The 15815-nt window shown below is 40.6% G+C and overlaps 1 long non-coding RNA gene across 1 annotated transcript in view; it reads right to left on the bottom strand.

Annotated features, from left to right (window-relative positions):
* Positions 1–3160: 3160 nt before the first annotated feature.
* Positions 3161–15815, bottom strand: part of LOC149126472 (uncharacterized) — a 25198-nt gene continuing 12543 nt past the window's right edge. The window contains exon 2 of the long non-coding RNA XR_016233749.1: positions 3161–3420. This is a non-coding gene — a long non-coding RNA (uncharacterized LOC149126472). The remainder of the gene's footprint in view (positions 3421–15815) is intronic.

Here is a 15815-nt window from a genome sequence, read left to right as displayed (position 1 = left end):
ATACCTGCATGGAGTCATTAAAGTCAGATAAGAATGCAGTGGCTTTTATTAAATAACCATGCATTCACACATATATACAAAAAACTTAAGGAAAAACAGCAGCCACCATTGTGTTGAGCATTTACTATAGACATATTACATAGATATAGATCAGACATATGACATATACTAATCAAAATGTAATTCATTAAAATCATCCAAAGTTGTTATTATTATCTTCATTTCATAGATGATTGTTCATACAAACTGAGACTTCTCTTACTCCAGCATCCATGTCCTTTTTACTACATCACACAATCTTCCATCCTAATAGTTATAGCATACCTCTGAAAATTACTATGGGCAAAGATTCAAATGAGAGAATTCAAAGCTCCTCTTGCAACAGAATATTTAAAATGCTTGAGAAACTAACTGCAAAATTCTTATCATCTTCCTGTTTCTGCTTCTGATGAAAACTTCCTCAACTTTAAGCTGGTAATATACTCTTATTTGATACTGGATTTATTTTGGAAGGGGCATGAGAGCATGTAGAATGGATTAGCTCATTCACACCATCATTTATTACTTAGTTCAAGTAACAACATCAAGTCAACTAATGCTCTTATATTTATCCCCTGGCTTTGGTGACTTGAAGGAAAATTAAATACATTTAATGAGCAAAACACTATCCATTTTGGGCCTGATTAATGTGATATGGCTTTGTTAAAATGAAAATACAGAGACATTTGCCAAGTCTTCACTTTGCTCAGTTACATGATGTTGACATGACAATGGCCTGTGGGAAGAGAAGAGAGAGTTTTAAGCATCCTCCAGCACCTACTTGCTATTTAATAACATCATAATCTTTCAAACATGATATTGAAAAGTGTAACATTATTTGACTTATAACAAAATGGTCCTACTGTGTGCCCTATGCATAAGTAATAGATGCAAAGTCTTTCTTACAGAAAGATTCCATTTATGTTCATTCTCTTGGAAATCCAAAGGACTGCTTTACAAGTTTCTAATGAAGATATTACAAAGTCCTTTGTCCCACAAGGTTAATTGAGTTATTTGGGTTTACATGATCTGTACACAGTTACATAGTTCTGCATTTTATCTTAAACCTATTTTACCTTGTTATCTTTTTGATTCATAAGCATTAATTTATAAACTTTCAACTTTGTCATGTTGGATTATAGAAGTGTATCTTAGGAAAAATAGAAAATAAAGTGGCTAACTTAAGGGAAAAGAAAAGTTTTGAGCAAAAATGATCAAATAATTTTGACCCAGATTCCTTGTTATCTCACCACATTATTGGCCTCTAAATGCTTATACTGCATGCTGACCTGAAAATGCCACATATTTAAGAAAGAGATAATATTATTCCTGTTAGCAAGATTGCTTTCTCCATCCAGAAATAAATGTTGATCTGTTATATCAAGATAACTTTTCAGAAAATTAGAGTTTTTAATCCAAGCAATAATGATCCAGCCAGGAACCAAAGATTTTGGTGGTGGTACACCACAACCTAAGATACCTAAATTCAAGTTAGTTATTATATTAAATGTCATGGTCCCTTACTTGTATACTGGTTATATTAATATGGTAAGTCATATGCTAAAAGACTTTAAGTGTAACATTACTTTAAAGGGTAGTGAAAAGTGAAACAACCTAAATATTTGTCATTCAGTTAATTTATGAAACAATCAGTGGGTAGAATTTGATAATTTTTCAGAAACATGTTTCAAAGAATTTTCAGTATGAGAAATGTTTAGAAAATAATTCCAATTTAAAAAGATATATAATTTTTCCCAATGAACAAAATATATAAATATATAAAATACTAGAAATTAATATAACAGAATTTTAACCATATTTATATATATGCAGCAAGGTTGTGGGTAATACACATCCTTCTGTATTCTTTTTACTGTTTTACAAGGGCACGTATTTACTTCTTAAATAGAAAAAAAGTATTAGTTTTTACCTATCAGGAGGAAGAGAAGTACCAATTGTGAGGAATCTGACAGATCATCCAATAACTGAGTTGATTAATTAAAATGGTAAGTGCCCCCAATCTTATTAATGATATTCACATTTAGCTGTAAAACTTTCATGAAAGCATGTCTGTTTAAAGAAAACCTCAGATAATCTAATACTGTTGTTGGAAGTTTGATCTTGTAACATGTTGGTTTGTATTATCCATTGTTTCCACGCTGAAAATAGATTCGAAGATACCTGGAACTGAGTCTAGTCTCAACAAATATTTGTCAAATGACTGGGTGAGTTCAAGATGATTCCTCAGGTTTCAAAGAGGTCACTGTTGACCATTTTCCCTACCTTTGTAAATTTACCTTTTTATATATAAAAAAGAACCAGCAAATACATTTTCATCCATCTGCTCTATAAATATTGCAACCCTAATTTTTTTTGAAGCCTTCTCTGGAAAGATTAGCTTTCACATGCTTATAACACAGTCATATGAATCTAATGAATACTAAAGCCACAAGTGTCTTAATGAGGGCATGACTTACATTCTAGCAACAGAAGAGAAAGTACTCAGATCTGGAACTTGCACGCAGTTGCCTGAAAACTTAGAAAACAGAAGCTCCTTCCACAGCACAAACTTTTTTATTATTTAGTTTCAATAGAGTTTGGCAGCCAAGTCTATGGATGTTACACAGTAGATACTGTTCACAGTCTTGTTTTCACCTGCTCTGTTGGCAAATAGTTTGAAATTTTGGAAGTTCTGTGCTAAAAAGCTGGCCCTCAGTGGGAATAGTAAGCAATGAATATTCCTGAATCTTTGAAAAGGACTTTGCCTATTTCCACTCACTTGAAAAACCTATTATCCTTAACAATTGTTAAATCTTTATAGTCTTGGGGCTTTGTGTCTGTTCCTTGAGTGTTTCCCAATGACTCTTACAAGCAATTTAGGGCCTGTTTTTAAGCAGATTCAAGTAAATCAGTTTATGATATTTCAAAATAGAGTATTTTTAAAAATTTATTAAAATAGAGTATTTTTTAAAATATATTTCCCCATGCTTTGAGACTTTAAAAAATTTGAGGGTGTTTTTAGGCAACACATAATATCAAGGCTAAATAAGAAATTAGGGCAATATAAAAGTGAAAGTACTCGTTTATACACACACACACACATAACCACTCCCACAAATACTTAAGCAATACTGTCTGATATAATTGGCCAGAAGTGGAAAATAAGTTGGCTTTCAGGTTTCTGGAAACCACAACTCAAAAGAAAAGTCAGTTATGTGGTTTTCATTGTAAAAAGAGTTTCTCACACCAAGCAAAGATCTTATAGCACTCAGCTTTAAAGATTACTCAGTGGACTTCTATGACATCTGCTCAGCACATATAGATTCAGAATCCATGAGGCTGCTTCTTGTGTGCCCTTCCAAACAGGTCAATTTCATAATCCTAAAAACAAACAAACAAACAAGCAAACCAGGAAGATCAGCCTGTGTTGAGTTAAAACAGTTCCCAAGGATGTAATTTTCTTAAGTTCTTAGATTTTGGTATGGACCCTGACTAAAACCTAATACAATATAGAACAGAGAAATTATTATACTTTTGATTATTCATCTAACAAAAGATTTGATACGAAGTTCAATAATTGAGAGAGGTTCAGATAAGAACTTAAAAATCAGTCAAATGATCTTTAATAAAAATAAACACCGGACCAATCCCTCCTGGGGAACCATTCTACCTTGGTTGACAAATTTAGGCTTTATCCACATAATAACTTGGGACTACTTTTGAACTGAATTGCCATTTAAATATGTTTTCAAGTATCAGCATATAACATGATATTTGTATGGGGTAAGCCTTTAAACAAATGAGAAAGAATAACAAATGAGGAAGAATACTTTTTTTAATTTTATTTTTTGCCAGCTGGAGTTAGACAGTGAGAGAGAGAGAGAGACAGAGAGAGAGAGAGAGTTATAGACAGTGAGAGAGAGACAGAGAGAAAGGTCTTCCTTCTGTTGGTTAACTCCCCTAATAGCCGCTATGGCCAGTGCTGCGCAGATCCAAAACCAGGAGCCGGGTACTTCCTCCTGGTCTCCCATGTGGGTGCAGGGACCCAAGCACTTGGGCCATCCTCTACTGCCCTCCTGGGCCACAGCAGAGAGCTGGGCTGGAAGAGGAGCAACCAGGACAGAATCTTGCGCCCCAACTGGGACTAGAACCCAGGTGTGCCAGCGCCACAGGCAGAGGCAGGCAGTGCCGCGGCGACAGCAGAGAAAGAATACTTTTCAATTATCCAGTACAATAGCAACACCGAACTAAAAATGTCTGTGCTCAGTCTCGGCTTCTCTAGTTAAAATTAGATTTGATTGAGTGAGCTAGATTCTTTGAACTTAATTCCACTTGGAAATATAGGAATAGGGATTTGTTATAGAATGTTTTTATTTAATAATTATAAATTTCATAGTACAACTTTTAGATTATAGCGGTTCTTCCCCCCATACCCCTCCTCCCACCCCCAAACCATCACACTTCCTACTCCCTCTCCTATCCCATTCTTCATTAAGATTCATTTTCAATTATCTTTATATACATAAGACCAACTCTATTCTAAGATTTCAACAGTTTACACCCACACAGACACACAAAGGATAAAGTACTGTTTGAAGACTAGTTTTACCATTAATTCTCATAGTACAACATTAAGGATAGAGGTCCTACATGAGGAGCAAGTGCATATTGACTCCTGTGTTGATTTAACAATTGACACTCTTATTTATGACGTCAGTGATCACCTGAGGCTCTTGTCATGAGCTTCCAAGGTTATGTAATCCTCTTGAGTCCACAAACTCTGACATTATTTAGACAAGGCCATAATCAAAATAGAGGTTCTCTCTTCCCTTCAGAGGAAGGTACCTCCTTATTTGATGGTTCCTTTTATCCACTGGAGTCTCATGCATAGAGATCTTTCCTGTAGGTCATTTTTTGCCACAGTGTCTTGGACTTGCATGCTTGAAATGCTCTTATGGGCTTTTTAGTCAGATCCAAATGTCTTAAGGGCTGATTCTGAGGCTGAAGTGCTGCTTAGGGCATTTGTCACTCTATGAGTCTGTGGGTGTCCTGCTTCCCATGTTTGATTGTTCTCTCCTTTTTAATTCTATCAATTTTTATTAGCAGGCACTGGTCTTATTTATGTGATCCCTTAGACACTTAATCATATCTTTATGATCAATTATTAATTTAAACTGATTATATTAACTGGTAAAATGGCATTGGTACCTGCCAACTTAATGGGATTTGGAGTCCCAAAGCAAGCTTTTACCTTTAGGGGTAAGTCCGAAGAATGTGTCCTGAACTGTACATCTCCTCCCTCTCTTATTCCCACTCTTATTTTTAACAGGGATCAATTTTCAATTGGATTTCAACACCTAAGAATAATTATGTGTTAAGTAAAGAATTCAACCAATGGTATTAAGTAGAAAAAGAATAAAATAGTAAGCTTTTCCTCGACAGTCAGGACAAGGGCTGATCAAGTCATTGCTTCTCATAGTGTCATTTTCACTTCTACAGGTTTCCTTTTAGGTGCTCAGTTAGTTGTCACAGATCAGGGAGAACATATGATATTTGTCCCTTTGGGACTGCCTTATTTCACTCAGCATGATGTTTTCCAGATTCCTCCATTTTGTGGCAAATGAACGGATTTCATCTTTTTTACTGCTGTGTAGTATTTCATAGAGTACATATCCCATAATTTCTTTTTTCTTTTTTTTCTTTTTTTTCTTTCTTTTTTTTTTTACAGGCAGAGTGGACAGTGAGAGAGAGAGACAGAGAGAAAGGTCTTCCTTTGCTGTTGGTTCACCCTCCAATGGCCGCCGTGGCCGGTGCACCGTGCCGATCCGAAGGAAGGAGCCAGGTGCTTCTCCTGGTCTCCCATGCAGGTGCAGGGCCCAAGCACTTGGGCCATCCTCCACTGCACTCCCGGGCCACAGCAGAGAGCTGGCCTGGAAGAGGGGCAACCGGGACAGAATCTGGCGCCCTGACCGGGACTAGAACCTGGGGTGCCGGCGCCGCTAGGCGGAGGATTAGCCTATTGAGCCGCAGCGCCGGCCATCCCATAATTTCTTTTACCAGTCTTCCTTCATTTGGCATTTAGGTTGATTCCATGTTTTAGCTATTGTGAATTGAGCTGCAATAAACATTGAGGTGCAGATAGCTCTTTTGTTTGTCAATTTAATTTCCCTTGGGTAAATTCCGAGGAGTGGGAATGCTGGGTCATACAGGAGGGCTGTATTCAGATTTCTGAAGTATCTCCAAACTGATTTCCATAGTGGCTTTACCATCAACAGTGGATTAGTGTGCCTTTTTCCCCATATCCTCACCAGCATCTATTGTTGGTAAATTTCTGTATGTAAGCCATTCTAACCGGGGTGAGGTGAAACCTCATTGTGGTTTTGATTTGCATTTCCCTGATTGGTAGTGATTGTGAACATTTTTTCATGTGTCTGTTGGCCGATTGGATTTCCTCTTTTGAAAAATGTCTGTTTAGGTCCTTGGCCCTTCTCTTAAGTGGGTTGTTTGCTTTGTTGTAGTGGAGTTTCTTGATCTCTTTGTAGATTCTGGTTATTTTTTTTATTTGACAGGTAGAGTTATAGACAGAGAGAGAGAGAGAGAGAGAGGGAGAAAGGTCTTCTTTCTGTTGGTTCACCTCCCAAATGGCCAGTAAGGCCGGTGCTGCACCAATCCGAAGCCAGGAGCCAGGTGCTTCCTCCTGGTCTCCCATGTGGGTGCAGGGCCCAAGCACTTGGGCCATCCTCCAATACCCTCCCAGGCCACAGCAGAGAGCTGGATTGGAAGAGGGGTAACTGGGACTAGAACCCGGTGCCATGGGATGCTGGCGCTGCAGGCAGAGGATTAACCAAGTGAGCCACAGTGCCAGCCCTGTAGATTCTGGTTATTAATCCTTTATCGGTTGCATAGTTTGCAAATATTTTCTCCCATTCTGTTGGTTGCCTCTTCACTTTCCTGACTGTTTATTTTGCCATACAAAAACTTCTCAATTTGATGTAATCCAAGTTGTTAATTTTGGCTTTGGCTGCCTTTGCCTCTGGGGTCTTTTCCAACAAATCTTTGCCTGTGCCTATATCTTGCAGGGTTTCTCTGATGTTCTCTAATAATTTGATGGTGTCATGTCATAGATTTAAATATTTTACCTATGTTGAATGGATTTTTGTGTAAGGTGTAAGTTAGGGGTCTTGCTTCATACTTCTGCATGTGGAAATCAAGTTTTCCCACCACCATTTGTTGGATAGACTGTCCTTGCTCCTAAAATAGGTTTTAGCTCCTGATCAAATATAAGTTGCTTTTAGATGTTTGGGTTGATTTTTGGTGTTTCTTCTTTGTTCCATTGGTCTATCCATCTGCTTTTGTACCAGTACCAGGCTGTTTTGATTATAATTGCCTTATAGTATGTCTTGAAATCGATATTGTGATACCTCTGGCTCTGTTTTTGTTGTATAAGATTACTTTAGCTATTCAAGGTCCCCTGTGCCTCCATATGAATTTCAGCATCATTTTTCCATACCTGATAAAAATGTCTTTGGTATTTTGATTGGTATTACATTGAATCTGTAAATTACTTTTGGAAGAATGGACATTTTGATGATATTGATTCTTCCAATCCATGAACATGGAAGATTTTTCTATTTTTTGTGTTTCTTCTATTTCTTTCTTAAAATTTTGTAATTCTCATAGTAGAGATCTTTGACATCCTTGGTTAAGTTTATTGCAAGGTATTTGATTTTTTTGTAGCTATCGTGAGTGGGATTGATCTTAGAAGTTCTTTCTCAGCCATGGCATTGTCTGTGTATACAAAGGCTGTTGATTTTTGTTTATTGATTTTATATCCTGCTACTTTGCCAAACTCTTATATGAGTTCCAATAGTCTTTTAGTTGAGTTCTTTGGATGGCAGAAATTGAGATTTTTAAGACTGCTAAATAAGGAAAAGACATGCTGGTGTAGACAAGGGAAAAATGGAAGGAAAAAAATGGAGAAAGTACATTCCCAGGGAAGAGTTGGAGAGAAATCTGAGGTGGAAACTCTACAATAGGAAGAGGGACTCTGTGGATCAGCATGGAAGGTGTGGATGCACAGAAATGAGCAAGGAGACCTCACACAATCTCTGTAGCCAAGAGCTAGAGGACACACCAGCTTTGAAGAGTGACGTGAGAGCAGACTTCAGCAGCCTGTGGCGCTGGTGATATTGCTGGAGGGAGAGCCTTGTGGACCAAAATATCTTAGTCCAACCTGGAGCCCCAGTGAGGGGCAGGGTACCTGCTTAACCCAGATGAAAAAAGCATTCTTTTTCTCTCCACCTCCAACTATAGTGACCTGCAATTGGCACAGAGAAGGTGGCATTTTGACACCAGTAGAGGCTGTTCCTTTTGTTTGCTTTGGATTTCTTTGTACCTTTACCAGGAAATTTTCTGCCTTCACATTCATTCATAATGATGACTTTCTGTTTCTACGTGTAGCACATCCTTAAGGCTAGATGAGTGGTGACAGGATCATTAAATTTGTGTTTGTTATGGAAGCTCTTTATTTCACCTTCATTCATAAATGTGAGTTGTGCAGTGTTCAGTATTCTGAGTTGACAGGTTTGTTCTCTTTAAACTTGGATTATGTCTCTCCCTTATCTACTAGCCTGAAAGGCTTCTGATGAGAAATCAGTTGTCAGTCTAATTAGAGATACTCTGACACTAATCTGGCATTTCTCTCATGCACATTTTAGAATTTTTTCTTTATGTTTTACTACGTAAAGTTTGACTGTAATGTGTCATGGTGAAAATATTTTCTGGTCATGTCTATTAGGAGTTCTATATACCTCAAGTACTTGGATGTCCCTTTCTCCAAATTAGGGATTTTTTTCCTGTAATTATATCATAGGATAGGCCTTCTAATCTATTCTATAATTCATCTTCAGGAACTCCTAAGACCCATATGTTGGGTCATTTGATAGTATCCCATAAATCTCAAACATTATTTTTAGTTTTTTTAATTTGTTATCTTTTTTGGTCTGAGATATTTCTAAATATTTGTCTTCTAGCTCAGATATTCTTTATTCTGATTCACCAAGTCTATTGTTAACACTTTCCACCACATTGTTTATTTGATATATTGAATTGTTCATTCAATATGATGCTGGCCTAGTGTTTGTCATAAATTGCCTTGATTGTGTTGAGGAATGTTCTTTCTACACACAATCTGCTAAAGGTTTTCATCATGAAAGAATGTTGTATTTTATCAAAAAGAATATGAAAACACAAGAGACCCCAAATAGGCAAAGCAATCTTATACAACAACAACAACAAAAAGCCAGAGGCAATATAATACCAGATTTCAAGACATACTACAGGGAAGTTGTAATCAAAATAGCCTGATACTGGTACAGAAATAGATATATATACACCAATGGACAAGAATACAAACTCCAGAAATGAATCCATGCAGCTACAACTAACTAATCTTTGACAAAGGAGCTAAAATAATCCCTGGAGTAAGGACAGTGTTTTCAACAAATGGTGCTGGAAAAATTGGATCTCCACTTACAGAGGTATGAAACAAGACCCCTACCTTACACCTTATACAAAAATGAACTCACAATGGGTCAAAGATCTAAATCTATGAACTGATACCTTCAAATTACTAGTGGAGAACATCAAAGAAACTCTGTAAGACATGGGCATAGACAAAGACTTTTGAAAAATACTCCAGAAGCACAAGCAATCAAAGCCAAAATAGACAAATGGAATTTAACAAGCTGAGAAGCTTCTCTTCTGCAAAGTAAACACTCAGCATAGTGGAGAGGCAACTGACAGAAAGGGAGAAAATCTTTGCAAGCTATGCAACTGATAAAGGAATGATATCCAGAATCTATAAAGAGCTCAAGAAAATCAACAACAACTAAAGAAACAATCCAGCTAGAAATTGACAAAGAACTTGAACAGGCATTTTTCAAAAGAAGAAATTCAAATGGCTAACAGACATATGAAAAAATGCTAATAATCACTGTGATTTTCCTGTTTTTTACTTCTTGGGTATTATGTTTAGTGATGCATTAAGCTTGTGAATGCAGAGTGGATTAAAATTATGAAAGGAAGAGAGGAAGCAGAGGGAGGAGAGTTGGGGGGGGAAGGAGGGAAGTGTGGTTGTCTTCTTGAAACCGTATCTATGGAGTGCATGCAATCTGTTCTCTTTATATTAATAACAGCCCTCTGCCATGTATTCGGTCTGTGTACACGTTGGCCATTGGTCAACCTCTGTGAGTTTATTTTCTCTGAATAAATTCTATCTGGCTGCGAGTTTGTATTCTGTTTCCTCTCTGTTCTGCACCTCTTTTTCCTATATTTGGTACCCCATGTGAGGAGGTACCAATCTGTGCCCTTTTTTTCTTACATTTGAGTGCCTCGTGTGAGCAGGGGAGAGGAGGACCTGGTCTCTGGGTAAGAGCTGTGATCCCCCACCCTTCCTCTGAACTTGGTTCTCTTTTCTGAACTCCTTCCCCTTGTTACTGTCTCTGCCCAGCCCTGACTTCTTTATCCTACTATCTGCCCCTTCTTTCCTTTTGACCTTCTGACCCAGACAGCCCTGAGATACCTCTCCAGAGCACGTTCTCACTCCCACTTGCACTTTTCATTTTCCAACAAATTCACAGCCAAAGCCTTCACCAGATCTAATCACTACATGCCCACATCTGACCTAATTCTCAACTTAACAGATTGGTAAGAAAGGTCTCTGTCACATCAAGTGCGCTGGGACAGTGCTCATCACTGGTTCATCCCCCCTTGGAAGACCTGGGGTGTTCGGTTGGTTTCCCTTGTTTGGGGGAAACACTCACCTGCCACAGCTTAGAACTGGGATGCTGGTCTAAGCATGAGGATTCTTGCTCTCTCAGAGAACTCAGAACTTAAATTCTCGGTTGGGGTGATTCTTTCACGAGGACGCCCTGTGAAAGGATCCTCTTCCCTCAGACCATATTTTTCTTAATCCATTGTGGTAGAATGAGAAGGCCATGCCAAGGGGGCCGATGGCAAGCGAGCGTCAGTTACTCAGGAATGGCTTTGAAACCCACCTGGCAACAGGCTGTGATTGGATGGATTTGAAACTGCCTGGCAACAGGCTGTGATTGGATGGCTTTGGAAACTGCCTGGCAACAGGCTGTAATTGGTTGGGGCATAGACCGCTCCTTGACTAGATTGGCTGGTCTTGGCTATAGAAGATGTTGTACCAACTGAAATAAATGAGTCTGTGGGCTGCTCGCCTCAAGCCCACTTTCACCCGACTCCCGGGGTCTGTGTGGTGACTCGCGCCTCTTGCCCCCACCAGGCTGTTCCTCTCAGAAATGAATCCACTGCAACATTGTTGAGAAATCAACTGTAACAATCCATAGGTTCCAAATTTTGACACCCCTCTGGCCTACCTCCTAAAAGACGCGCACAAGCTGGGCCTGAGGGGGTGGTAAAGCAGAGGTGTTTAATTCATCTCTGTACTAAAAGTTGGCCTCAATATAAATTGGACAATGATTTTAATTTGGCATTTTCATCTCAAAATTCTCCAAGATTTTCATAACTATATACAGAGAAATGGCAAATGATCAGAGTTCCCTAAGGCCTGGAGCCTCCCCTTGAATCTTCTACCTTCTTACCTCTTCCCTCTCCCTCTCCATCTGAGAAGCCATCTCAGGAAAACACAGCCCTCCACTCACTGCATTCCTCCTCTCTAACGCCTCCTCTCTTCTGCCCCACCAATGTCAACAGGTGCAATTGCCACCCCTCCACCCTATTCTCCCCAAGGGGAAAAGAAAACCTCCCCGTAGGCCCTCCACGCCACTGTTCTCTCCCTCATCCCACTCGCTCTGTGATACTGAACCTCCACTCTACCCGCCCCAGGATGCAGCTGAGCCTCCATCTGGCCATTCCTCCATAGCAGACCCACCTGATTCCCCTACACCTAAGCCTTCCTCCTCCTCTGAGGTCAACGTTCCTCCTTCCAAGCCCTCAGGCAGGAGGAAGGCTTGGAGCCTCCTCTTGAGCCCTCGACTTTCCCTTCTTCCACTCTTGCTCTTTCCTCAGGGTGCTGCCACCTCAAGAACAGGACCCCCCTACTCTCCCTGCCCCCTGTCTGGCTCTTCCCCACTCCCCCTCACCTGCAGTCAAAACTGCCTCTCTTCTCTTCTGACTGCTCCCCCTCCTCTGTCCTGCACTCTCTCCTCCTGGGCATAGGGATACAGTGTAAAGTCTAGCAGAATGTTTATCGCTCTGGAAAGCCCCATACCTGGGACATTCCAGGCTCCTAAGACAATGACCCAGGAGTCTTTCTCACATCTTCCTGCACACCTCAGCTGGGTCTATGCTGTGCCCTGCACCTCTCCTAACAAGCAGCTCTGGAGAGGACTCTGCCTGCTGTTCAAATGTTCAAATGCAATGAAGCCTGACTTGAACACCCCTACCTCCACCCCTCCACGCCTACCCTCAACTCCTATCCTCCTTTTCTCCCCCACATTCTGAATTCCCTAAAATAAAGTCGTCTTAACTAGCCACCTCCTCTTCTTCTGCAAACACTAAAATCCTAAAACCTAACATAATGGAGCCACATTTGCACATTGCACCTTTCCAGCCATCTCCGGTAATATTTTTGGCAGGGATAGCAAAGAAAAACTCCAGAACAATGGTAAGTTCTGAGCAACTTTGCTCCAAAAAATGCTCATGCCTAACTCCCTTCTATCTTGTCTCCTGCCTTGTCTAGTGGCAGCCAAAATCTCCTTGCTAAGACCTGAAACTGTTTTGTTGTTCTTTCCTGTAATGTATTATACGTGTGTACATATTGTATGTCTACAGGGAAAATTTATTAACATGTTTTAATTGGCTTACACTTGTGTTAGATATTCAGGAAATATGTGTTCTTAAAATTTATAGAAGGCACTGGACCTTTCGGTAAATGTTTTCATAAGTTATTTGACAGCTAAAATTTCTTGCTAAATTTTCACTTGATATTGAGCAATCTGGGAAGCCAGACTTGTTTCCTCACTCCTTTCTTCTCTTCAAGATGAAAAACTGATTCTATTCTCTAGAACTCACCATCACGACATAAGGCTTGATCTTTAGACCGTATACAAGACAGTTTGGTCTGAAGGTGGTCTTAATGTTTGATCTTACCTAGGAGGGCACAGCTTTGCTCATGGGCATCATCTTATCTCACAGGAAGAATATTGTCATAACATGCCTGTGGCCACAGATTTCTATCTCAGGCCACCAAAGATTAGGGGCCGGATTGAGCACCCGCTTGGCTGACATTCCTAGAGGCTGCCTCTGTGGCCTACTTTTTTTATGATTTATTTTATTTATTTGAGAGGTACAGTTACATAGAGAGGTAAAGACAGAGAGAGAGAGAGAGAGAGAGAGAGAGGTCTTCCATCTGCTGGTTCACTCCCCAAATGGCTGCAATGGCTGGAGCTGAGCTGATCCAAAGCCAGGAGCCAGGAACTTCTTCCTGGTCTCCCACATGGGTACAGGGGCCCAAGGGCTTGGGCCATCTTCCACTGCTTTTCCAGGCCATAGCAGGGAGCTGGATCAGAAGAGGAGCAACTGGAACTCAAACCAGCTCCCATATGGGATGCCGGCACTGCAGGCTGTGCCACAGAATCAGGTCCTGTGGCCTCCTTTTGACAAAGACCAGGAAGAAGAGTAGTGAGTGAGGTAGCGGGGACAGTGTAAGGATAGGTGGGAGGCCAACTAATGGCTGCTTTACATGGTGATCTGCTATCCAGAAGACCCAACAAGGCCAGTCCACCCCCAAAGGGCACCTGTTTTTGATATGAGCATTTGGGGCATTAGGCAAGCAGCTGTCAGTTCTGTCAGCTCTGCCAAGAGCCAAGCCACTGGAAATGGAATTGCCCTAAGAATTGAAGGACTCCTAGGTCAGAACTGCAGACTCTTTTGGCCTCAAGCTGAAAAAGCCCTTCACTCTGCCCATCTTCCCTAGTAACCACTGCCATCAGGGGGGACAGCCTAGGGTCGGTCAGTAGCAATCTAAGCAGAGCTATAGATTTGCTTTGGAGATGCTACCTATTTGATACCAGCCTCCTATGCAGGCCAGCTCTCCTCCCAGGCCACCTAGGTAATGGAAGTCAACAGGGCGCCTTCTCTAAGAAGGTTCACACTTCCGTTATGATATCTCATCTAGTACCACATGTGAAGAGATAGATAGGTTTGGACCTCACATATACCTAGCCAAGCTGTAATGCCCACCTGATTATTATCATGCCCCTCCTGTCAGTCTCTGTTTGCCTCTCACTGGCAAAACTCCCTCCTTTCTTAGGTCCTCTAATAATGACTGTGTCCTTAGTTTTAGACCCTGTATATTTAATCTGCTTAGATTCATTTGCTCCAGGTAATAAAATTCTTGATGGTCATGCACATGAAACCTCGAATGGAGACAGTTTCTGTGAGCTGGTGCTGCAGCCCCTCAAGAGGCTACCTTCTGTTGGAATCCTGTCTTGACCACAGGTCCCTACTCTACCCCTACTCAGCTTGAAGAACTCAGTTATAATCCTTGCTCAAACCCCTGACAGTAGCTAAGGTTTCCATAAGCAGAGGGAGGAAACGAAGGAGCCCAGGACTAGTAGCAGGCCAGACTAACTGCATCCCACAGCTCTTTGCCAGCACATGCACACTAAACAAAATGGGAGCGTTCTTTCTCTTTGGCAACCAGCCATATGGACAGGACTCTTGCTTTCCTATTTTCCCCTTTGTCCTAATTTTGGCCATCATTTTCACCATGAACAATGGTTCTAATTTCTCCTTTTATCCTCATAATAATAGTGCCCCTACTTCTACCATGTATAATTAGCATATTTCAAAAGGCTTACAGGAGCATATGACTGCTGTATCCCAAGCCATCATGAAGGAACAACACAAGACTGCTGTTCTTTAATCCATCCAATGCCAAGTATAGATCCTTGCCTCACATCCATGCCCCATATCAGTAGGAAGTAGCCATAAAGGAGCCGGTGCCCCATCTTCTCCCATCTCCTCTTCTATACTCTCAGTCAGGATTGATGGGACAAGGACATAGGCCTCAGCCATTTTAGGTTCTTGTTACCCCTACCAGTTCAGTCTCATACCCTGTATTGTTCCCCACCCCACCCCCTGCATTCTTCCCCAGGTTTGGAAGCCAGTGGGACAAACTTGAAGAGCTAGTATGCAGAAGCTCATATCCACCTACTGCCCCCAACCCCCACTCCAAGCCCACCTAAGATATAAAAAGCCCCAGCCTGCTGGGTCTGGGCCCTCTGTCATGTGTTGGTCTATGTACACACTGGCAGTTGGTCAACCTCTGTGAGTTTATTTTCTCTGAATAAATCCAGTCTAGCTGAAAAAAAAAAAAAAAAAAAAGAAAGGAAGTGCCTTCACCGATAGGAGTGGACAGCACCTAATCCACTAAGGGTACAAATAGAACAAGAAGATGGAGGAAAGGCAAATATTTTCTTCCTGTTTGTGTTTCCTGAACTTCCAACTTCCAGGTGAGAGACCCTGGGACTCTCAGCCTCCACCATCTAAAATCCATTCTCTCATAATAACCCTCTTCCTGTTTAACTGTAAATCTCCTGTTGATTTCGTTTCTATGGAGGAACCTAATATTCAGTTCTACCTGTGTTTATTTGAGTACCTACCCAATGCATCCAATGAGACAAAAGACATAAAAGCATGGCCCTCTTAAAACGGATTGAGATTAGGATGCAAACTCTAGAACAATTTGTTGTTATATGATTCAGCCAGTGTTCCAGCAGTAA

Source organism: Oryctolagus cuniculus, chromosome 5 (assembly GCF_051225735.1).
Source record: "Oryctolagus cuniculus isolate XC-2025 breed Fujian yellow rabbit chromosome 5, ASM5122573v1, whole genome shotgun sequence".
Classification (NCBI taxonomy): Eukaryota; Metazoa; Chordata; class Mammalia; order Lagomorpha; family Leporidae; genus Oryctolagus; species Oryctolagus cuniculus.
This window is presented reverse-complemented; position numbering and strand designations above follow the sequence as displayed.